The sequence below is a fragment of the Peromyscus eremicus genome, chromosome 10 (genome assembly GCF_949786415.1).
Source record: "Peromyscus eremicus chromosome 10, PerEre_H2_v1, whole genome shotgun sequence".
Classification (NCBI taxonomy): domain Eukaryota; kingdom Metazoa; phylum Chordata; class Mammalia; order Rodentia; family Cricetidae; genus Peromyscus; species Peromyscus eremicus.
In genome coordinates this window covers 55,591,185-55,615,655 of record NC_081426.1, presented here as the reverse complement: position 1 = coordinate 55,615,655, position 24,471 = coordinate 55,591,185, and the positions used below count along the sequence as shown (strand labels likewise).

Below are 24,471 nucleotides of genomic sequence, written 5' to 3'. Positions count from 1 at the left end.
AATATGCCCATATAATTCCACAAAATTTTATTGTTTACATTTGCTATTGATGATAATTAAATGATATCAAATAATAGGCCATTAATAAATCACAACTTATAATTCTGTAATTATTGAACTCTCGATGGAATGGTTTAATGTAAGATGCTTGCACTTAATACCCACCTTAATCCTAATGATTTTATGTCATAAATATTTGTGTTAGCCCAGTTTACTAAGGAGAAAGTTAAGCAACAAGATTATTGAGTGTGGCAGAAACACTGACTGTGTGTGCATGGATGTGTGTGGGTTCATGTATGTGCCTATGTGTACATGTGTGTACAGTCACACACATGTGTACAGGTACACATGAATGTGTGTGGTTAGAGGACAACTTCAAGTGTTCCTCAGGATTTATATTCATTTTGGTTTTTTTTTTGTTTGTTTGTTTGTTTTTTTTTTTGAGATGCTGTCTCTCACTGTCCTGGAATTTGTCAAATAGACTTTCTGGTTGGCCAACAAGTCCCAATGATCTGCCTGCCTCTGCTTCCCTGCAGAGGCCTTATGAATTTATGCATGTCACCATGCCATTGTAATTAATATGGGTTCTGAGAATCAAACTCAGGTCTTCTTGCTTGCAAGTCAAACATTTTACCAACTAAGCTATTTCTATATCCCCTTTACTTTTTGTTATTCTAAGTTCAATACTGCTTGGGTTAAATTGTCATTTCAGAATTGACTAGATGTACATCCTGATAAAGGAATCCTTAATTTTTTATTATTTTTGTTTTGGAAATAGAGTTTCTTCAAAGCCCCACACTTCATTCACAATATTTGATACTTCTGTGTTAAAGCTTCTTCCATTCGTTTCATGGTGACTATTGACTTCACTGGTTCTGAGTTACGCCAAGCACCATAGGCTGCTCTTGATACTGCGAATTTCTGAACAAGAAAGAAGCACCACTCTCCTCCATGAAATTACACTCTAATGAAGGGAAAAACTCAACAGGTGAATAATGACTCATTTAGTCATATTTTGCCAGTGTTATAAAGGAAATTGATGATTGTGATAAGTAATCATATGGGTGAATTTAAAGATTTAATTTTTTATATTTATGTGTGTGTATGTTTGCCTACATGCATGTTTGTGCACCATGTATGTGTGCAGGCACCCAAGAAGGCCAGAAGATTGCATTTGATCTCCTGGAATTGGATTTATAGGTAGTTTTGAGCCACCATATTCATACCAGGAACTGAACCCAGGTTCTCTGCAAGAGCAGTAAGCATCCTTAACTCCTGAGCTATTTCTCCATTCCCAGGGGTGATTTTAAGTGGGATAACTCTTTCTTCTGAAAATGGGACTTTTTTTTTTTTTTTATCAAGGTCTGAATGAGTGATGAGAAAGAAATAACGCACACCATTTCTTGGAGGACTCATGTTTCCCTTAGAGGGAAGAATCGATTTAAAGTCTTGAGGCTGAGACAAAAGGCAGAAGAGCTGAAAGCAACTTAAGAAGGCTAGAAAAGCCTGATCTAGTAGGCACTTGCCAGGCACTGAGAAAAGTAAGCGCTTTTTCTGGGAAGGCAACGAGATGCCACTGGTGAGTTTTAAGCACGGGAACAATGAAATCTGACTAGCATTTGAAAAAACACACTACAGATGCTGTTAGACCAAGTGAAATTTTAGGTGCCAAAGAGTGGGTGATTCGAGTTCTCCAAGGCTCATATGAGCTTTATTTTTATCCCAGAATAAGGCTCCTGCATCTAGAGTTCTGTTTCTTGTGGGATATGTAGTTTATAAAGCTTATAACTGCTTGTCTTTCCTGAAATCTAAAATCAGAGCACATTTTTTTTCTTGGTATTTGTTTGTTTGTTTTCACAAATAAAAAGCAATGAGGTTTAGCATCCCTATAAGATTAATGGTCAGTTGGGTGATACAGTGTCTTTTGGGGGGATGGGTTTCTTAAAGACTCACATAATCCCTGTTATTTGATTGTTTGTTTTATCAGAGACAAATCCATTGTGTCTCTGAGACAGAGAGGGAGTGTCTTGCTTCTTTCCAGTTGTGAGACATGGATCTGCCCTGCCTGGCTGTCCTTTAGATGTATACTTCCTCATGTGGAGACATTGGTCTAGAACAGAACTTGTCAAATAAGACACTGTTAAAAACTGGCTAACACTTCATTGTGAGGGACTGTCCTGCATCTTGCAATATTTTTTTTTACCAGCACCCCTGTATTCTACCTATAGAAGTCAGTTATCTCTTTCAGGTGATCAAAAATGTCTACAGACACGGAAAAAACACATTTTGCCCCCATGCTGAGAGGCAGGGTGCAAAATCTTTGACATTTGAGAACGCGGAGTCTAGAAAGACATCTTAGTTCTCTCTTTGCACTTGAACTTTAAATGCATCAGGAACCATATCAAAAGTCAGAGACTGTTGCACTTTGGTATTTTGTGTTATTTACGAAGACATTCTCTGCAGAGAAATGCTGAGCTTCCCTCAAGCCCTTTTCTTCTTCATCACCATGACACCCAATTATGGCCCTAAAATGCCTCTTACCACCAAGCAGCTTAGTAAAATAGCCAGAGTGACTCTTTGAACATCAGTGCTCAAGTAATCAAGAGTTGCTTACCCCACCGGTACATAATTGTCTTCTGTATTTTTGAGGGCCTATGGTTCATTACGAGAAGGTATCTGTACATTTGACTAAAAAGGAAATTGAGACAAATCCAGCTGAAGAAACCTAACACATCTTAGCTGCCACGTTTCCTTCAAATTGGAATTTCTATTTCTTCTCCAATAATGTATAAAAAAATGAGTGAATCTAACTCAAAATTCAAAATTCTGTTCTCCATCCTCAGATCAAATGCCTGCATTGCTGGATGAGACTTCAGGAAGCTTGAGCTGGTCATTGCTGACATAGTCCCGAATACTCCTGTCTGCTGTCTTGGGGACTTTCCTTATGCTTTCCCTTTGGAGGCATTTTTAGACATTCTTTGGCTGAGCATGCTATTCGGAATCTTTGAAACTCAAAACACCTACTAGATTCTGGGAACTTTACTTTGACCTAAAACCATAAGCTCGTGTACACTTTGATCTACCACAAAGCCTAAAGCATTTATTTTTAGGCTATAGATTTTATGTCAAAAGGGATAATATATTCTAACAGTGACAGAATTACTGGAAGTATTTATATTTAAGATACAATTTGTATAGAGAGCAACAATATCAAAACTTGCTTAAGAATCAAATACTCTACATATATATAACAGTTGTGTAGGCTGGTGTACTTGTGGGGTTCCTAACAGTGGGAGCAGGGTCTGTCTCTAATGTTTTGGCTGGCTCTTGGGAACATATTCCTCCTAATGGATGGTTTTGCCCACCCTTAATACAAGGGGAAGTGCTTAGCCATACTGCAACTTGATATGCCATGCTTTGTTGATACCCATTGTGGGGGGGCTGATGCCCTTTTGGAACAGAAACAGAGGAGGAGTGGATGGGGCACAGAGAGGAAGTAGGGAATGGGAGGGTAGGAGAAAGCAGAAGCTGCAGTCATTGGGATGTAAAATAAAACAATTAATCAAATAATAGTAAAAATAAAAGAATCAAATACTTGGAAGACAGAAAGATGTATGTCATTGGCTTTTCAAATGATGACATAACTATCTATCTATAGCTACACCTATGTACATGATCATGTGTTCTAGGCTTACTTTTAATTAACTATGTATCTGAGGATATCCTTGAACTGATCTTCCTGCATCTACCTTCCCAGTACTGGGATTACAGGTATCTGCCATGCCACCTGGTTTATGGGATCCTAGGGATGAAACTCAGGACCTTGTGCACACTAGGCAAAGACTCTGTATTTCCAACCTCTTACGTCTTTGATGCACTAGAAAATAAAATAGAAATATTGTTTATAGGTCTGTGTATCTGTGGAGGACAGCAGATGATAGCAGATGTTTTCTTTAAATTATTTTCACTTTAGTGAAAGTGATTTTCACTTTGAAACAGACTTCTCTCCACACCTGGATCTCACCAACTTCGCTAAAATTGTTAGCCTGCCAACAAGCCTGGGAGGCTTCTGATCTTTGCTTCTCCAGTATTGGGGTTATAAGCAAGTGTAACCTTGCCATGCTTAACATTGATTCTGAGAATCAAATTCAGGTCCTTATGCTTGTAGAGTTCACAGAAAAATTGGGCAGAAAGTACAGATAACCTAATGACCACTTCACAGCACTTCTCATTATCAGTATCCTGACCTAAAACAATTGATTTGTTACAAACATTCAACCTATATGGACTTATCATTGTGACATAATGTCTGTAATTTATAACAGCATCACTCTTAGGGTTGTGCATTCTATGAGTTTGAAGACATGTAATAACATGTGTCCATATAGAATGTTACCATATGCAGTAGTTTTATAGCTCTGAAATCTGTGAAGAGGCTTTCTTTGGAATGTAATGGATCCTAAAAAAGTATAAAGTCTCAAGTGAAACTCCATCACTTCAGAACTGCATAGCAGTTTGCTGAGGTAGATAGTTTGGGACTGAATGATTGTTTGAATGGCTTCCTCAATCTAGTTCTGTGGTGTTTATATTTGTGAGTTCATTACAATTAAGTGATTTTATTTTTAAAATAACAGTAAGTGTTATAGTGGGAGAGGTGGTCTGTAGGAGTGAACAACTGTGAACTGCTGTTCGAGTCCAATCCTCACCTGTACAACTTCCAAGGACCCCCATGTACCTGAGTCCGGTGCAGCAGTCAGTATGACAGGAACATGTCATAAGGATTTGCTGAATGATTTGGTAGCATATATTAAATTAATTGTTTTTTTATGTAGCAACTATATCAACTACCCAAGATGTGCTAGGCACCAGCAACCTCAGTAAGAAGTGCTGTGAACACAGCACACAGGAGCTGCTCCCCTGTAGAATGGAGAATATTTACTAAAAGGAAAGCTGCCTTTAACTACTTGTCAGCATCCACCAATCTCAAATTTGTTGGAGTTAAGAAACAATAACTATTATCCCTCTTGAATACCAAAGTACTTTTCTTTCCCTTTTACATATTTCAATAGACTTTTCATAACAGCATTAAAGTCACAGCAAAACTGAACAGAAAATATACAGCTTTCCCATTACCCTCTCCCCAGTGTTTAGAAATAATCCTTTATAGAAACTCTACCTCTGAACATGGTGTTTGTTATACTGGATGGACCTGCATGTTATCCAAAGCACATGGTTTATATTGGGGCTCATTGTTTAATGTTGTAAATGCTATGGTTTATAAATGTTTAGTGGCCTGTATTCTCAATTATATCATTAAACAGAGCATTTTCATACCTATAAAACCCATGATCTTCTTATTTGCCCTGAGCCATCACATTTAAATGATAGTCTAAACCCCATATAAAAATCTAGATACAAATCATTTTATTTCAACTCTATGAATGTATCATTCTATTATCTTCTTTCCTATAAGATATCTGCTGAGAATTCTGGTGCTAATCAGGTTATTATTACACATGTAAGTAGTATTTTCTTTCTGAATACTTCCAAGATTTCTTTTTTCATATGTTCATAAATGTTTCTAGTTGTTTTATAAGTCAGTTTTTAAAAATGACATATGAACCTGGCAGTGGTGGTGCACGCCTTTAATCCCAGCACTCGGGAGGCAGAGCCAGGTGGATCTCTGTGAGTTCGAGGCCATCCTGGTCTACAAAGCGAGTTCCAGGAAAGGCACAAAGCTACACAGAGAAACCCTGTCTCAAAAAAACCCAAAAAAATAAATAAACAAATAAATAAATAAGATGACGTATGATTGTCTCACAAAACCTGTATAAATTAATGTATACAACTTGGTAAGTGTGGAGCTAAGTGTATCCCTATGAAGGTAGAAGTTGACCATAGTCTATGTAACAAGTCTATGATAGATAGCATGCCACCAGGAGAAAGAAAGTCACTAGGAGAAATCGTACAACAATGCATAGCTTGAGAGTCTTTTTTGTTTTATGTATCTGGGGAAAATTCAGATTTCTTGTTGATGTCCAAGAGATGTTGGACACTATTCCCTGTTTCTATTTTTTGCTTTTGTTGCTGGTATTGTGGGATGGTATGCACTAAAACATTGACGAATAGAATACATCTTTTTCTCAGGTTTTCCCCTACCTGTTTTATAGTTTTCCTATTTAATCAGGTTTTAGTTAACTTTGTGTAAGATGTGGAGAGAAGGGTTCTATTTCATTCTTCTGCTTGTAGATATATAGTCTTCCCATCACTTCTCGAAGAGACCTTCCTTTCTCTGTTGCCTTCCTGACCCTCTTATAAACATTCAGTTCACCATGAATGTATTCACATCTTTCCTGGGCTCTCTTTTTTGGTCTATGAGTCTGCTTTATCAGTATCATGCTGTTTTGGTTGCCATAATTTTGTATTATATTTTGAGATCAATTAGTGTAACAGTCCAGTTCTGTTCTCTGCTTAATACAACTGCTTTGACTTCATACTTTGTGATTCTATATACATTTTGGAATTTTCCCCCATTCGTGTAAAAATAACTCAAATTTGGAGTTATCAGGTGAGTTTTGGAGTAGACAATGTCTTTGTCTGGCATTTCTGGCACAGTGCTAACCTTGACAGAAATGGATAGTGATGAATAAGGTCCATATACAGGGAGTTCTGAGCCCAACTATGTTTCTTACTGATACCAGGCAGTTTAGACCTAATATACTCAGTGTTTTCTTTGAAGCAAGATACTCCAGAATTCCAGGGAAGCTGGATGTCAGCTGTGGGCTTTTATTTTCTTACTTGAAAATGACTTATTATTCTTTATTATTTTCATTTACTCAATGCCTCTGTTTTATAACAAAACTTTAACAATAGGGTTTCTTAATACGAGACATGCTGCTGAGTCCTATGTCATCCTGTCTTCCTAAAAAAGGCTGGATTCTTCTATTGCTGTAGACTAGCTTAAGCATCTTTCATGGGTTCATCTCCATGTTTGTTGTGAATTTAGTGATTGTTCTTCAACCTCAACCAAGGAAAGCAACAATTTTAAAGACAAACATCTTTAATTTTTTTAAATGTATGCATTGAAAAAAATCCAATATCCTTCTGTGGATGATATCTGAAGATACATTTTTGGGGAGCTGGATAAATTCCAATTTGATTAGAAAATCAAGTGTGTGAGGTAGCTCCCAATAGTATACATGAGACAATTACCTAGGAGAAACATGGGGCATGCAGCTCAAATAATGGAGAGAGCAGCTGAATACAAACAGTCGAGCTTGGTTTCATGCCAACATAGTATTTCCAGAACCTCTATTATTAGCACTTCATGATATGCAAGGATTATATAACACATTTTTATTATGCTTAAAATATGATAATTTACAACCATAGCCATTTTACGGGTACAATTCAGCAGTATTAAATATATGCAAAGAATTTTAAAAAGTTTTTTTTTCTGAATTGTGTTTGTAAGTACACACTTATTATAGATTTAGTAGCAAAGTGTCTTTTTTCCTCTATCCCCAGTCATGAGCGTCTACTGCTCCTGCCTCCTGTTGTCATGACATTGAACACATCAGATACTCAACATAAGGAAAATTATCCCAACCAGGTTTGTGAGGCAGAAGGGAGCTTCTTATCACCAGACTTCTCCAAAATGACAAGAAAAGAACACCTGAGCCTTTCTCCTGTTTCTCTCCTGTCAAACTCACATTTAGGTATTTCACTTAAATTATGTCCTGAAGCTTTATCCATGCTTTTCTGGTTTTATATCTGAATAGTTTCCCACTGCATTAATATATCATGCTTCCTTTATATGGTCATCTCTGGTGGACATTTAGGTTGCTTCTGTCTCAAGGCTATTATTAATAATGATGCCATGAATGTGGTAGTGTGGATGTCTTTTCAAGACCCAACCCTCAATGTTCTTGGCTTTCTAACAAGCCGTGTTAACAATTCATATAGTAATAACCATTGAGTTTGGAAGCCATAGTACATATGTCTTTCAGGTGTCTCCTCATCTTCCTCTACTCTTATTATTTGCTTTGCTTTAAGTTTTATTTGTTTGTTTCTGATAGCCTCCATCTACTGTTGCTTAAGTTTTTCTTGCCTGGCCCACAGTCAGGACAAATCTCTCTCACCTGCCAGTCCCACAACCGCTCAGACCCAACCAAGTAAGGACAGAGACTTATATTGGTTACAAACTGTATGGCCGTGGCAGGCTTTTTGCTAACTGTTCCTACAGCTCAAATTAATCCATCTCTATAAATCTATACCTTGCCACGTGGCTTGTGGCTTACCGGCATCTTCACACGCTGTTTCTCATCGTGGCGGCTGGCAGTGTCTCTCTAACTCAGCCTTCCACTTCCCAGCTTTATTCTCCTCCTTGTCCCGCCTACACTTCCTGCCTAGCCAATGGCCAATCAGTGTTTTATTTATTGACTAATTAGCAACACATTTGCCATACAGAATATCCCACAGCAATCTACCTCTATGGGTATGAATCGATTTCTTATTATAGCTTTGATTTCATTTTTTAAAAAATTGTTAATGATACTTAACATCTTTTTATGTCTATATTAACATTTTATGTATAATTTCTAGAAAAATATCACGGCTTTTCAGTTTCTCATTAGGTGGTTGGGTATTTTGTTGTGAATAATAAAACTTACTTATGTATCCTAGAGATTAACCTTCTCATCAGAATTTTAATCTGAAAATAATTCTACATATGGCTGTGGTGATATTGTGTCCCCCAATATATTTTGCACCATAATAAACTTATCTGGGGATCAGAGAACAGAACAGCCGCTAGACAGACATAGAGGCCAGAAAATGGTGGCATACACACACCTTTAATCCTAACATTCCAGAGGCAGAGATCTGTCTGGATCTCTGTGGGTTCAAAGCCACACTGGAAATAGCCAGGCATGGTGACACAGGAAGCGATGGCAGGAAGCAGAAAGGTATATTGAGGACCAGTAACTAGAGTCCCTTTGCGCTTTTAGGCTTTTAGCAGCAGTTCAGCTGAGATCCATTCGGATGAGGACTCAGAGGCTTCCAGTCTGTGGAAACAAGATCAGCCGAGGAACTAACTGGCAAGGTGAGGTGGCTGTGGCTTGTTCTGCTTCTCTGATCTTTCAGCATTCACCCCAATACCTGGCTCTAGGTTTGTTTTTATTAATAAGACCTTTTAAGATTTGGGCTACATATGGCTTTTTAATTATACTAGCTGTGTCCTTGGAAGCAGAATGTAGATTCCAACTTTAAAATTCTTCTTCTCCACCTAAAGGAAACATGCTATGTGGTGCTGACCTGAAGCTAAGAAGGAGCTGACGCATGCCTAGAAGCCCAGATTTTCTCATCCTCAGAGTGGCAGGAGTTTGGCAGCTCCCCTGCTTTGCCCAGGTGCCAGCAATCCACAGCAGTTAGGCTTCCCAGAGCGTGTACGGTATGTACTCCAGTGCAAGTAGCAAGCTCATGCTTCTCCATGGCTACAGGGACTGGTTGCTGCTTCTCTGATCAGCAAAAACATTCCGGGCTGGCCATCTACGTCCTTAAAAGATTCCTTCCCTTGGCCCCTGTTGCCTCTGAGTATGCAAACGAAGTGCCCTTGATGTTCTTGCCTCAGCCAATGACATACTTCCACATGAATCCAACTGGCCGTTCTTCCTAGGGTATAAACGTCCCTTGCCCACTCCGAATAAAGGAGCTGTCCAATGACAGCCTTGGGTGTGTTTTCCAAAGGCCTGGGGATCTGCCTTTGGCTCTGCCTATACTCATCCCATTTCTCCTCCCCAGATTGTGCTAGTCCAACCCATGCTGGGACTAAGCAGGGCTTGAGTCCAGCAATGCTACAAAAGAACAATTTTTTTTCTGCTTAGTTATAAAACTAATCTGAGCTTCAACCCTGTCTGCAAAGTCATCTGGATAGTTGAAGGTCAAACTGTAGCAGCTTGTACAACGAAATTAACATCATCCCACATTTCTGAGTTGAAAGGTTAACATTTCTTTAATGTCTTGAAAGACCGTGTTTGGTAAGGGCTCATTATATTGCTTTTGCAAGAAGTGGACTGTCCTGTATTTGAAGCTGTGAAGTCTCTGCCATCACTCTCATTTGGACAGAGATACTAGAGGTGGCAGTGACCCTCCAAAGTCAAAACCCCCAAACTCTCATATACTAAGATGGAATAGAATTCACTGACTACAGCTATTCACTTCATATGAAAAATTTTGCTTTCTGCAATTTTCATGTGGTGAGATGAGATTCCAGTTGATTTTAGCTTTCAAGGCTCATGGCAAACAAATAAGAGATTTAAGGGATTTAATGATAATTCTCCCCTTTCTCCCAGAGCTTAAAACAAATTTTAAAAAATGAAATAGGAGACAGAAAGATTGATACCAAAATGTCAACATATTGTGGGTAAGCATTATTGGAAGGTGAGAATTACATGAGCATGCTAAGTCTTCGCCCCTTGTGAGGCCAATTCAGCAGCAAGCAGGTAGCAATGGGATGCTGCGGGCCTTTGAAATAATCTTTCCCCACGATTTGCAAGATCAGAAGCAAGACTCTTACCATACTGATGTCTCCAAAAGAAAAGAAGAGTGAGAGCATGTGGAACTTGCCTATATTATTCTCCCCAGACTCACATACCTCACTCCATTTCCTAAAATGGAAGAGAGAGGTTAGACATGCTGCAGGGCACTTATAAACTGATCTGCCCACAATAAAAAACAAAACTTCAAACCAATTATAACTGTGTGGAAGATTCTACCAGGCTGTTTAGAAATTCATGATTGTAGTTACTTCCAACATTGCAGATCTAGTGCTGAATGTCTTGGGCTGCCAGCTGTCCCTTGTCCCTCTGCCTGTGAGTTAGCATACTGTGACTGATGGGTGGAACTTCGTCATGTCTTTTTACCAGACCTCTAGACTCTATTGGTCCAAATGCTGAGTTTCATTAACTGGCATCTGAGATCTAGAGCCCGGGTTTGTTTGTTTGGCTCTGATTCACCTGTGTGCCCGGGGAGTGCATTTCCTTACAACTTTGTTTTTCTCTGTGACCAATAAAACTTTAGGTAATCACTTCTATGATGAAAAATGTTATTCAGGGTAGTCCAAGTGTGTGCTCCTGGGTCAGGAGTCATTCCTATTTAGTTTAAAATCAGTTGCTTCTTATTCTCTTTGAGCTTAGATCTGTGTTTTCTATCAACAGTCCATAGGAGAATATTTGTAATATAGGATAATTGCTCTAGTTTTAACATTTGACTTAAATTCATAGGACAAAACATATTTATTCTTCATTATTTAGCCTTTTTTAAAAATGAGAAATACCTTAATAGACAATGTTGTGGATAAACTAGGAAACTATAATGTTAAATGGAATAGCAAGCCAGTAGTTAATTCATTAAAAACAGAAAATAGAAAAGATTTATTTTGGATGTGGGGTAAGAGAAATGAGTTTTTAAATGGTTCTGTTTCTTTTTTTTTTCTTTCTTTTCTTTTTTTGAGACAGGGTTTCTCTGTGTAGCTTTTGAGCCTTTCCTGGAACTCACTCTGTAGCCCATACTGGCCCTGAACTCACAGAGATTCAGCTGCCTCTGGCTCCCGAATGCTGGGATTAAAGGTGTGTGCCACCAATGCTTGCCTTGGTTCAGTTTCTTAATTGCTGTTATGTAATAAGTTGGGGGGGGGTACAGAAATTATCTAATGTAGTTGGGAGATTTGGAATGAACCTATACTTTACAAATCAAATAGAATACAAAGGCATGTGCTACATATTAATAGTTATACTTGGATCTGAGGATCTCATGAGATTTTTTTCTTAAGAAGTTATTTTCATAATATTAAGACATTTATAACATTGAACAGAAAGAGTTTAAAATACATAACTATTGAAATCAAACTAGTAGATATGTAGAAAATCTTTGTGATTTTTTTCAGGCAGCTTCTACTGACTAGATATTATAACCCAGTAATGTACTCTCGACATTAATCATACAGAGTGATGGCTGTCTCTTTTCTATAGGGGATTTACCACTGGTTATTTGGTTTGAGGTAGGAGGCATGGAAGTACTTAGAATGCAGAATATTTTGAATTTTTGAAACACTATTTTTCTGAAGAGGGACTTCTAATAATAATAATGATAGCAATAATAAATTATAGCATATTATGTTGATATTAAACATAAATTTAATTTATGATTAGTAATAATCTGTTCAATATATATGAATTTTGAAGTGTTCTATCTGTTCCCATGTCCCTAAGTCAACTACAGGTCCAACTAGTGGCAGTTTATTAACATTTTAAGCACAAGGTTCCAGTGGCCAATAAATTACTTCTCTGCCAGCTGCACAGATGCCCTTACTTACATGCATATTAAATGCACCTGAAGTGACTGATAGCCACATATCATGAAAAATTTGTGATTCATAAAGAAAATTTGTATTTTCATATTGGTTCAACCACTGGTACCCAGACCCACATACAACCTTGCACAAATACAAACCAGATTCAGTCCTGCCCAGATGGAAGTAGTCCAGTAAGAACACATTTTCAGTTGAAAGCATACCTTGCATGAATCTGTTTTTTTCCTAAGGCAGTCAATTTTGTTATCGTTTTGTGTTTACCATTACCAGTGTGGCATATGGAATCTAACAATTTGATTCTTCCCAGAAAGAATACTTTAAGAACCCAGGAAATTCTTTTTTTGCTGGTGGAAAAGGAACAGTTATTATTTAAACCATTTACCTTCAGGAATTACTTTTTTCCTAAATAAAATTATTTTCTGTAGTTCTCTCGACAAACACTAAATTGAAGGTGAGATGGGGGTTTAAAATCATGAACCCATACTTCACATCTTGCATAAGCCCTAAAGAAAGACAGCATCTTTCAAAGTGATTCCATTCAGAAATCTAGTGCGGCAGGCTTACTCTTACAAATTAGAACATGTCTAATTTATCTAATTTATATGACATGTAGGGAATTACCTTAAAGTCTCTGGAAAAATAAAGAAACATCTTTTAAATGTCATGATTTTAAAGTTTGCAGGCATGTAGTCTCCCTGAATATGAGTTCTGCCATAAGACAGGGACTGAATTGGTGCATTCTCTCATTAGTGTGTATTATTTTTTATAAATTATCTTTCAAACTTGTTGACACCCCTCTTTCCACACAAGAACAGGGATATGTCTATACTTCATGACTCCTGTCTCACAGCCTTGGGAATCAGGAGTGACCTGCTATGGATGTTCAATTGTCTCTTAGTGACAGTCTTCTAGACGATGATAAGCAAAAAGCTTAGGAACATTTTTAAAAACTGGGTACCAAAAAATGGGATTGTTTCTTTTCCATTTACCTGTGTAATCCGATGTAGAGTTTATGAGGGTGGAAAGACTGGTATGTGTACGGCAGCCTCCTAGAAGCTCTCTTTAGGCAAGACTACAATAGCCTGGGATTAATGACTACCCTTTCAGATGGCTCCTCTCAATTCCAACTATAAAAATGTCACCATGACATGACAAGCTCTAGAAAGTGTCTGAGATATAGAAGCTCTGCCCTCTGCATGTTGTCAAAATTCACTTGGTGCTTTGTTCAGAGATCTCCAAGGTATCAGATCATTCTCTTGAGGGACTCACAGAAGGTAATTGAAGGTTATGGTCGCAACTGAGGCAAATTGGGGAAAGACTGTATAGAGCAAGAACAGAAGGACAAGAGGCACTATGCCAGACTTAGAGAGAAGTGGGATACAGGTTCCCTAGTTTGGTCTTCATCTCAGTTTGGACCCATTATTAAGGATGTGCTTTCCCCACCCCCCCACCACCACCAGTTTTGAACTGCAGTGACATGTAAAGAAGGAAAACTGAAAAAGCACTAGGCTTTTAAGCAAACCGTGTTACACTGACAGCCATGGCAGCTAAGGCTCAGGAGGGGCCCTAGCAATGAAGCCAGGTGCATATTATCAATCTTGATTTTCGTACAAAAGAGTTCTGGCGTGTCCATGCGCAGTGATCTATTATTGCAGGTGTACTCAACAGAATCATCAGCCATTAACATTAAAAAGTCTGTTGAGGTCCAGATTCCCAGGGCTCAGCCAAAGGTCAGCTGTGATTCTAGGTTCCCATGGAAACATGCAAGAAACAGGTAGTCAGTCTGCTGTGACAGCCCTCCTTGCTGAAGGGTGCCTCCCAGTGCTCCTTGCAGAATCAAATCTATGTCGTCAAACACTGAACAGAAAAAAAAAATCCAGATGACAGTTGTTCCTAAACAAAATCATTTGATGAAATTAAGCATTTCCTTAGGGGAAAAAATGTATGCGCACACATAACATTGGCATATATTAGCAGGAGTAAAGTGCGGACAGTTCATTTGGAGATGGTACCAACAAACAAGGCAGAGACGTGTGAAAATAAAAGAGGTAAAAGAAGGAAGGTCACACCAGGTCTATAATCAAGCCAGCTCTCACTCTAGGCTGCCAGAGTCCAAGATGGATGAGAAAGTCTGGAGACAACACACCGTATTCAAGAGCAAAGGAAGAGAAGGACTTGTCTGTTCACATCCCTTCTATCACCCACCAAGGGCTATTTCTAGGATCATCAGCTCCTGAGGAGAATTTCCTTGTTCTGTGTAGAAGTCAAATGTCTACCCAGATTCAGTAAAGCAAAAAGAATTATACAAAGATGCAGTTATTCAAGTAAATAAACAGATGGACATTGAAATTAATGCCAGGAAGTTATGGGCAGAGAAATGAACATGCTTGCTATATATACTTGCACATACACACATAAAAAAAGATGTTGCTATATCCAGTTTTTGACAGTTTGTGTGGCTGTGAATCATAACCATGGACTCCTGGACACTAGAGATTAAAATAGTCCAGTGAGTTACCAAATAATACTGTATTTAAAGCTAAAGCCTTGCAAATATCATGATTTCATTTAGGACTAGGTTACTAGTAGTAGACTATCTCAAAGAATCATTTATTAAAAGTTATCTGGTCAGTTCCAATTAGATTCTTCCAAGACTTGTGTCTGAAGTATGTGGTGACTTTAGCAATAGGTTCTTAACTTCAAGTTCTTGAAGTCAACCAAGGACAATGGCAACATCCTAAATTGTCTAGTGAGTCTCTTAGACTCCCCTGATCAATAACTTGAAGGGAGGTTTCTCATATGTAAGTGTGTGTACATATATATATATATATGAAATATTTAAATAAGCTTATAAAATAACATGTTTCTATCCTTAGAGTTATTTATTTCTTCTTCCTCCCTCTCTTTCTATAATACTTTTCTCTTTTCTTGGCTTGTATAGCTACTTCAGATTATGTACTCAGATCTAAAGAGTCTGTGCTAGGATCTACAAATAAAAGAGAACATGGAAAGTTTGTCTTTCTGGGTCTGGGTTACCTCACTTGGCATATTATTTTCCCAGGTACATCCATTTACCTTAAATTTTAATTATTTCATTTTTCTTTATGTCTGAATACCACTCTATTGTATATATATATATATATATATATATATATATATATATATATACATATGTATTATATGTACCACATATATCACCACATTGTCATTATGTATTTCATCAGTTGAAGGATATCTAATTCTCATAGTAGTGGAAGGTGCTTTGCAAGTTGCCAAAGAAGAAAAGCAATAAGTAATCATACCCACTGTGTAGTCTGAATGTAACTGGCTCCCATAAGATCAAAGGGAGTGACACTATTAAAAGGTGTGGCCTTGTTTGAGGAAATGTGTCACTGTGGGGGTGGGCTTTGAGTTCTCCTACGCTCAAGCTACTCCCAGTGCTAGTCTATTTCCTGTTGCCTGCATATCAACACGTAGCAGCTCCTTCTCTAGCACCATGTCTGCCTGCAAGCCACCATGTTCCTCACCATGATGATAATGAACTAAATCTCAGAAACTGTAAGCCACCACCTCAATTAAATGTTTTCCTTTATAAGAATTGCCATGCTCATGGTGTCTCTTCATAGTAATAGAAACCCTAAACAAGACACCCACCCATAAAGCATAAGAACCAAAACAATTAAGAGCATGATAATATATTTCCAACAATGCACTAGTGGCACTATTATTTTGGGGGTTAACCAATAGCTGTCCAATAAGAACTAAAGCCCACTTAATATTAGGGAATTCATGCCTGGTACTGTAAACCTGGCCAACTACCTGTGACTGGAAAGATCATAGACCCTAGAGGAGAGTCTACTACTGCCATTTTCCTAAACAAATGTGATTTCTAACTATATTTTAAGTATTTATCTTTATACCCATAAACAAATGTAACTCTTACTCCTCATCAAAGAAGATTCTTTTTGCCACAGAAGGAGACTATTACAGAGAACGACAAATAGTCAAAATATATAAAGAAAGTGAATGTGGTATGCTCAACCCCAACTAATACATCTACAGTGCAACCTCCCCAGTGATTATCAGGGAACATCAAAGAAGAGTGAGCCAAAAGATGGCAAAAGCTAGATCAGGAAGTTGGCTGATCGACAGTATCTTTGAGACATGATGGCTGCAGTACCAATATCTTAATGATAGAGTTTGCCTAAATAAGACCTGCATAATGACAACCCTAGTCAACATGCCAACATGGAAATGCAAAATTTCACAAGGCTCACTCCTAGATGATGAACCACAGGCAATCAGTAGCTGCTGAGAAAAGAAGAATCAGTCTTCTCCAGGGATGGGCTTCCTAATATGTTATTCAGTCCTAACTGATCATCAATAAATTCATGAATATACAGAACATACTAAATGAACTCAATAGGTTGTATATGCGCATAGTAATAATAATTACAGAAAAAGAAAGAAGTAATACTTTGACAGGGAGTAAGAGGGCATAGGAGGAGTTGGAGTAAGAAGGTGGATGGAGATGATGTAAATACAGTACTTATGTATGAGAGTTTCTAAAAATTAAACAATTTCAATTAATAAAATAAGTAATAGATGCTACCTAGTATCCCCTAACTCAGACCATCTATGATACTGTAGTGATAAGAGCAACTCAGATTATCACTGCTGAATTTGCCTTCTCAGTAGGAAATATAATAAATTCAAAGTTGACATTGGTTGTGAAACTCCATTATATGTTATCCCCCTAAGAATAAGGAAAAATAAGAATAGAGAGAGCCAATTTACTATTACATTATATTGGCTGAAAAACACAAGCATATTTCCAAGATTTCAGAATATGGAAACTCAAACAGAATCAGTCAAATATAATAATATTAATTTTTACGTTCTGGACTTTAATCATTCACCAAAGGGCCATATTCTAAAACTATGTTACCAGCCTGTGGTGTCACTGGGAGCTCCTGGACCATTAGGGAATGTAAGGAAAACTAAGGGGAAGTAACATGCTCTTGAGGGGAATATTAGACCTCTATCCCTTTCTATCTCTCTTTCACTTTCCAAGTTTTTGTAAGATGATGTGACATGACATCCTCTGCCATGATGTACTATCTCAGCACATACCCAAATCAAAGGGAAACCCTAAGCTAAAATCATCTTCTTTGAGTCCTCCGCCTTAAATGGGGCACCTATATTATCCCCTGCCCTCCACCATGGTTTGGGAAAAATCTCAGAATGGGCTAAGGAAAAAATGTAAAAGATAAACAAATAGGAGGAAAGGTCATGAAATGCTGTCCTATGGGAACAGCATATCCATGACATTCATAAATTTACCACGGCTGTGATAGCCTACACAGGGCCCATAAAACACTGAGCCAGCAAACATTCACTCATAGATAGGGTACAGGCATCGTTAGCCCTTGTCCTACTCAGGGAACCTGGCAGGCAGCTGGGAGCATCTGGAGAAAGGGAAGTTGTTTATAGGAATGTAGTCATTGATGAATTACTCACACTACAATGGATAGTTTTATACCTTTGCTCACAGAAGAGGCCCTGGTCAAGTCTGACACATCACAAAGCAATACAATAAGACATGAAAGAGGGATGGAGAATTTGTGGGATAAAGAGTGGGTTACTGAATTGGTAAGGGGATAAGAAATGGTGGAGAGAGGAATGTGACCAAAATGTGTTATGTCTATGTCAAAGAGTGAACCAAATAAAAATTAAAATGTATTAATGTACTTAAAGGGTGGAGGGACTTGCTCTACCAATCCTAGATATTATGTCTAAAAAACCTGAATGTGAAAACTGCAAGTAAGAGGAAGAATTTTAATATGCTAAAGAAATCTAGAGCTTTTCAGGGAAAACATTTTTGGTCACACATCAAAGGAAACTTGAAAAGTGAAGGGAAAAAATTCCTAATATGGTAACGTTTCCAGAAGTTTTGTTCTTACTCTAATGACGTTGCTCTCTTGGGACTGGAGAGTGAATTAGTGTTGTCTTTCCTTATGTCTCATCCCTCCTCTCCTCTCCAGCAGTCTGTGTGTCAGTATTCAGAAGGAAGCCGGAGCCTCTGCTCCTTGAAGAAGGATTGCCTCTGGAAAAGCTGTCAGCCATGATGAGTCACGCCTGGCATTGATTCCAGATATTCTGTTGCCAAGCTGCATTTGCTAATGCAGTCATCAATATCATGGTGTCTGAGAAACACAGTGGAAGGCAAATTTGTCCTTGTCATTATATGGCCAAAGGCCTCTTTTAAAAGACACTACAAAATTAATTAGTCTGCAGATATAGCTATAAGATGAAAGGATTCATACCAGACATCCAAGCACAAATGCCTAGAAGAGAAAGCCTTCTTTTTATGAGGAGATTCTTCTTGGTGTTTAGGTCAAGTGGTTCACCATTTGTTTGGACAGGACAATAATATTTCATTATTATTTCCAATCTTGGAGTTAATTAAAGAAGAACCAATGTAAATAATTTATCATTTTTTGTCTGTCTCTGACTTTACTCTATCATATCATCACCGCACATAGTGATCTTCAGAGGCTTAGCATCAATAGATATTGATGACTTCAATAAAAGAAAACTGAGTAGTATAGGATCTCTAGGATTTAAAGAGTAAATACAATAATTTTTGAGTAAAGTGCATTGAAAATTATATCAGAATAAAATGTGTCTTATTCTCACAATTGTACACATCACCCTGGAGATCGATGATGTGAAGTTAAAAACATTTATGACATTGAAGAGATGACTCACTTGTAGTGTGCATTGTTCTTGCACAAGACCAGACTTCAAGTCCCAGCATCCATGTCAGATGGCTCAAACCGGTCTGGAACTGCACCTTTAGGGATATTTGATGACTTGGGCCTCCACAGATATTTGCACTCATGTACACATACCCACAGATAGACAGACAGGAAGACAGGCAGGCAAGCACGCACACAGACACAGGAGCAAATAAGAGTCTAGTTTCCTATTTTTCAGATCTATTTATTAGATTTTTATGTGTATGTGTGTTTTGTCTGAGTGGAACTATGTGTGCCATGTGTGTGTCTGGTGCCTGGAGAGATCAGAAGGAGGTGTCTGATCCTCTGAAAATGTAGTTACAGATCCCTGTGAGCTACCGTGTGGGTGTTGAGAAGTAAATCTGGGTCCTCCGAAAGAATAACAAGTATTCACAAGCACCAAGCCATCTCTCCAGCCACACAAAAATAAAACTAAAAAAAAAAACCCTCATTTATCACTTGGAGTTTTTAAAAATTCTTTGTGTATTGTTATTTTACAGAAGAAGAAAAAGTATAAGAATACAGATCATAAATATCTTTCATTTTGCCTTACAACAATTTATTTCTTATTCTAGATTGATGAGTACTGTGATGTTATGAAATTATTAAACCAAATTTGATAAAGTAAGACTAGAGGAATTGAAAATGTTCCCAACTAGATTGCCAGAGGGCATAAATGTCCCTTCTTGTTCTATACCATTCAGTTTGAACAATTGAAAAGAACATACAATTAGTGTTAATTCCCACAGGGATAACAATATAAATTTTGACAGAATACATACAGAGAAAAATCTTGTTTAATTCACAGAAAATTGCTTTTTGTCATTAAGTTTATGGAAGTATAGAGAATATATATAAAAAAGATTGAATAAGTGTCAGAGATACAATTTACTTAAATGTGCCATAGAAAATGGGGTAGTTAAACAAAGTCTCTGTTAATTATTGTTGAACAACACTATAATTATAAGTTTAAGTAATATGGAGGATCAACCATGCTTCACATATATAAGTAAACTGTGATCAAATCATGTATTAATTCTGTGTATTTTGAGTAAGGGGTGGCTCATCAATAATGAAAATAATCAAGTACCTTTACACACCCTCCTTCATTAATAAGATTCTCTGGATTCCAGATTGTTAAAAATAAAACAAACAAACAAACAAACAAAAAATACTGTTAAAGAGGATTTGCTGACCAATCAAAATAAACCTATCAAAAAACTTCTTTCTGAGAAACACATGAAATGTTTTTAATTTTATAGTATTTATCTTTTGGTGAGCACAGATTTCCCACAAGCTTTCTTTATAGTTAACAATTCTTATTTTATAAATTCAGTGTTTAATTTCAACTACTTCATAAAAGTCTTAAGAAGCAAGATAAGCATTATACCTGTTGTTGAAGGACAGGGGTCAGGTAAGAGAAGGGAAAATGCTCTAAGAACAGGATGAATTGGTAAAATTGTACAGAGAGCTTATTTGCAGAGTAAGACAGCAAAATAAAACTATTAAAAAGATTGCTGAATTTGGAATTGGAATTTGGTGTGCAATAAGAATACAAATGAAATGTGGAAAGACTGTTGTCAATAAGCTTAACTCCATACTGGGAAGACACAACATTTTATTATGCAAGCAAAAGATTTAGTAGTATATGGGTAGTAAATCATAGTTTTTCAGTAATTCAAAGGTGTTTAAAGTTCCATAGCATGATAGTAGAAGAAATAATTGAGTGAGCCGTCTATAGTTAGTGCTGCAACACATCTTCACCGCCATCTACCCTGCATGGACTGAATTTTTGCAATTTGTCTTGGACTCTTATTTCTCTTATATTCATTTGCTTATCTATGTCAGTAAAATGTTATTGTGCTTTGGTAGTTTAATTATTGTCTTTGCTTTCAAAAATAAAGAATCAAAAGAATAGCATTATTTTAAAACATATTTTACGATTATTTATTTATGTATTTATTTTATGGATGGGGGAAACACATATGCCACAGCACACAGGTATTGGTCAGAGGACAACTTCCATTGAGTGGGTTCTCTTCTTCCATCATGTGGATTCAAGAGGTGGAACTGAAGCTGGAGAGATGACTCAGCAGTTGAGCACTTCCTGCACTTGCAGAGGACTGGAGTTTGGTTTCTAACTCCTATGTCAGTGTCAGTGGCTATTATGACTGTTGATTCTACTTCCAGGGAATCTGACTCTCTCTTGCAACCTTGATGAGCACACGCACGCATGTGTTCACATGCACACACACACACACACACACACACACACACACACACACACACACACCAAACAAATAAAAATAAATGTTTGGAAAAACAGAAATGGAACACAGGATATCAATTTCAGTGGCAGGTGACTTTATGTACTAAGTCATCCTTCTGGCTAAGGCCTAGCATTATTAAAGTAATTTTCTCAAGCTTTTGATTGTAGGCAGACAGTTGCTTGACAGGTGATGGACAGAGGGTCTACTTTAAGAGATGAATGCAGACATTGAAAAGAACCCCTGCGTTTGACTGAGTAGACAAAAGAAAAACAAAACACTTTTGTATAGTTCTAGGTCTCTAGAAATTAAAGGAAATCATAGCCAGTCAGAAGAAACCTGAGAAGAAGTGAGGAACACAAAGATAAGAAGTAAATTACATCTGCCCCAACAACAGACTTCTTATAGAAACAATAGCAGCAGAATATGAAGAAATTACAGTGTCAACACACCAGTGAGACTGACAGAAAACTTTCAATCCAGTACTGTGTGCCTACAATAATTCCCTTCCAATAAAGAGAGTGAAAGAAAAAAGTAATACATTTCAGATAAGAAAAAGCTGACTTTCCCACCAGTGAGCTGTCATTGAACTAACTTCTAAAAGATGTGTTTTTTAAAAAGCAATTACCTCAGAACAGGTTTTAGGGGGTTAGAAGCAAATCTGAACACAGGTTTTGGTAGACAGAAAATTTATCAACCCTGACATTGTGTATAGAGAAGAAAATAGAATAGTCTTGGAACTTACAAAAAGAAATACTTAAGTGTTGAGAAATAGTAAGGTGAAGATGGACCAGAGAGTGAAAGAATCAACCAAAAATAAATACATATAAAAATTACACAAAAGAACCTATCACCTCCTAAAAGAATAAAAGTATTGACTACTTGTAGGTTGGAATTTTCCTGTCCTGACCATCAGATCCAAAATAAATGCACAGAGACTTAATATTAATGTAAATGATTGGCCAATAGCTCAGGCTTATTACTAACTCACACATTTTGTTTTTTTCTTTTTTTAATTAAGAAAATTTTTTATTTATTTTACATACTAATTAAAGATCTCCCTCTTCCCTTCTCCCACTCCTCCAGCCTCTCCCTCCAAAACCAACCCCCATTCACTCCTACAAGAAGGTAAGGCCTCCCATGGTGAGGTACATTTAGTAGACACAGGTCCAAGCCACTCCCCTTGCCTCAAGGCTGTGCAAAGTGTCCCATCATAAGTAGTAGGTTCCAAAAAGCCTGCTCATGCACCAGGGATGGATTCTGATCGTACTACCAGGGAGACCCTTAAACAGATCAAGCTATATAATTGTCTCACTATGCAGAAGGCCTAGTCTAGTCCCATGCTAGCTGTTGATCTAGATTTCATGGGTTTCCACTAGTTCGGTTTGGTTTTCTCTGTAGATTTCCCCATCATGATCCTGATGTCTTTGCTTATAGAATCTTTCTTCTCTTTCTTCATCTGGACTCCTGGAACTTGGCCTGATGTTTGGCTGTGGATCTCTGCATCTGCTTCTATCAGTTACTAGACAAAGGCTCTATGATGACAGTTAGGGTAGTCATTGATCTGATTACTGGGGTAAGCCAGTTCAGGTACCCTCTCCACTATTGTTAGTAGTCTGAGCCAGGGTCATCCCTATGGATTCCTGGGAACTTCTCTAGCACCTGGTTTCTCCCTATCCCCATGATTGTCTCCCTCTATCATTTGCTGCAGATGTCACTCTGTAGGCTGTGAATGTGTTGCTCTGATTCAGTTGATAAATAAAACGCTGATTGGCCAATAGCCAATCAGGAGGTATAGTATAGGCAGGATAAACAGAGAGGAGAATTCTGGGAACAGAAAGGCTGAGTCAGGAGTCACCAGCCAGACACAGAGGAAGAAACATGTAAAAGTACTGGTAAGCCACAAGCCATGTGGCAACTGATAGATTATAAAAATGGGTTAACTTAAGATATAAGAACTAAATAGCAAGAAGCCTGCCACAGCCATACAGTTTATAAGTAATACATGTCTCTGTGTGTTTACTTGGGTCTGAGCAGCTGCAGGAGCTGGGTAGACACAGGAAAATTCCAAATACAATCATGGTATCTCTTTCATTGCTGTCCCACTCCATGCCTGTTCCAGCTCCACCATCCCATTCTCTTATGAGATCTTCACCAACTGTACATTTGACAGAGGGCTGATCGCCAAAATTTATAAAGAATTCAAGAAACTAGACATCAAAACAATGAACAATCCAATTTAAAAAATGGGCTACAGAGCTAAACAGAGAATTCTCAACAGTAGAATCTCAAATGGCCAAAAGACACTTAAGGAATTGCTCAACATCCTTAGTCATCAGGGAAATGCAAATCAAAATGGCTCTGAGATACCATCTTACACCTGTCAGAATGGCTAAGATCAAAAACACTGAAGACAGCATATGTTGGAGAGAATGTGGAACAAGGGGAGCACTTCTCCACTGTTGGTGAGAGTGCAAACTTATACAGTCACTTTGGAAATCAGTATGATGGTTTCTCAAAAAAGTGCTAATCAATCCTCCTTAAGACCCAGCTATACCACTCTTGGGCATATACCCAAGGAATGCTCAATCATACCACAAGGATACATGCACAACTATGTTAATAGCAACATCATTCATAATAGCCAGAGCCTGAAAACAACCTAGATGCCCCTCAACCGAAGAACGGATTAAGAAAATGTGGTACATATACACAATGGCGTACTACTCAGCAGTAAAAAGCAATGACATCATGACATTTGCAGACAAATGGATGGAACTAGAATATATCATCCTGAGTGAGGTAACCCAGACTCAGAAGGACAAACATGGTATGTACTCACTCACAAGTGGATACTAGATGTAAAGCAAAGGATAATCACTACAACCCACAGCTCCAGAGAGCTAGCTAACAAGGAAGACCCAAAGAGGGATGCATGGATTGCCCTGGGAAGGGGAAATAGTTGAGAACTCCTATATTTTAAATTAACCCATATTCCTTATTTATGCTCTGCCATGTAGCAGTACTTTTATTA

At 37.8% G+C, this 24,471-nt stretch overlaps 1 long non-coding RNA gene across 4 annotated transcripts in view; it reads left to right on the top strand.

The window, feature by feature from the left end:
* LOC131921197 (uncharacterized) overlaps nt 1-24,471 on the top strand; it is a 108,194-nt gene that overhangs the window by 62,390 nt on the left and 21,333 nt on the right. Inside the window, exons 2-5 of one of the 4 annotated variants that reach the window (XR_009381892.1) lie at nt 1,363-1,579; nt 7,528-7,612; nt 9,009-9,103; nt 9,293-9,451. This is a non-coding gene — a long non-coding RNA (uncharacterized LOC131921197). Of the gene's footprint in view, nt 1-1,362; nt 1,580-7,527; nt 7,719-9,008; nt 9,104-9,292; nt 9,452-24,471 lie in introns of all 4 variants that reach the window. The other 3 variants (XR_009381891.1, XR_009381893.1, XR_009381890.1) reach the window with 3 other exon arrangements.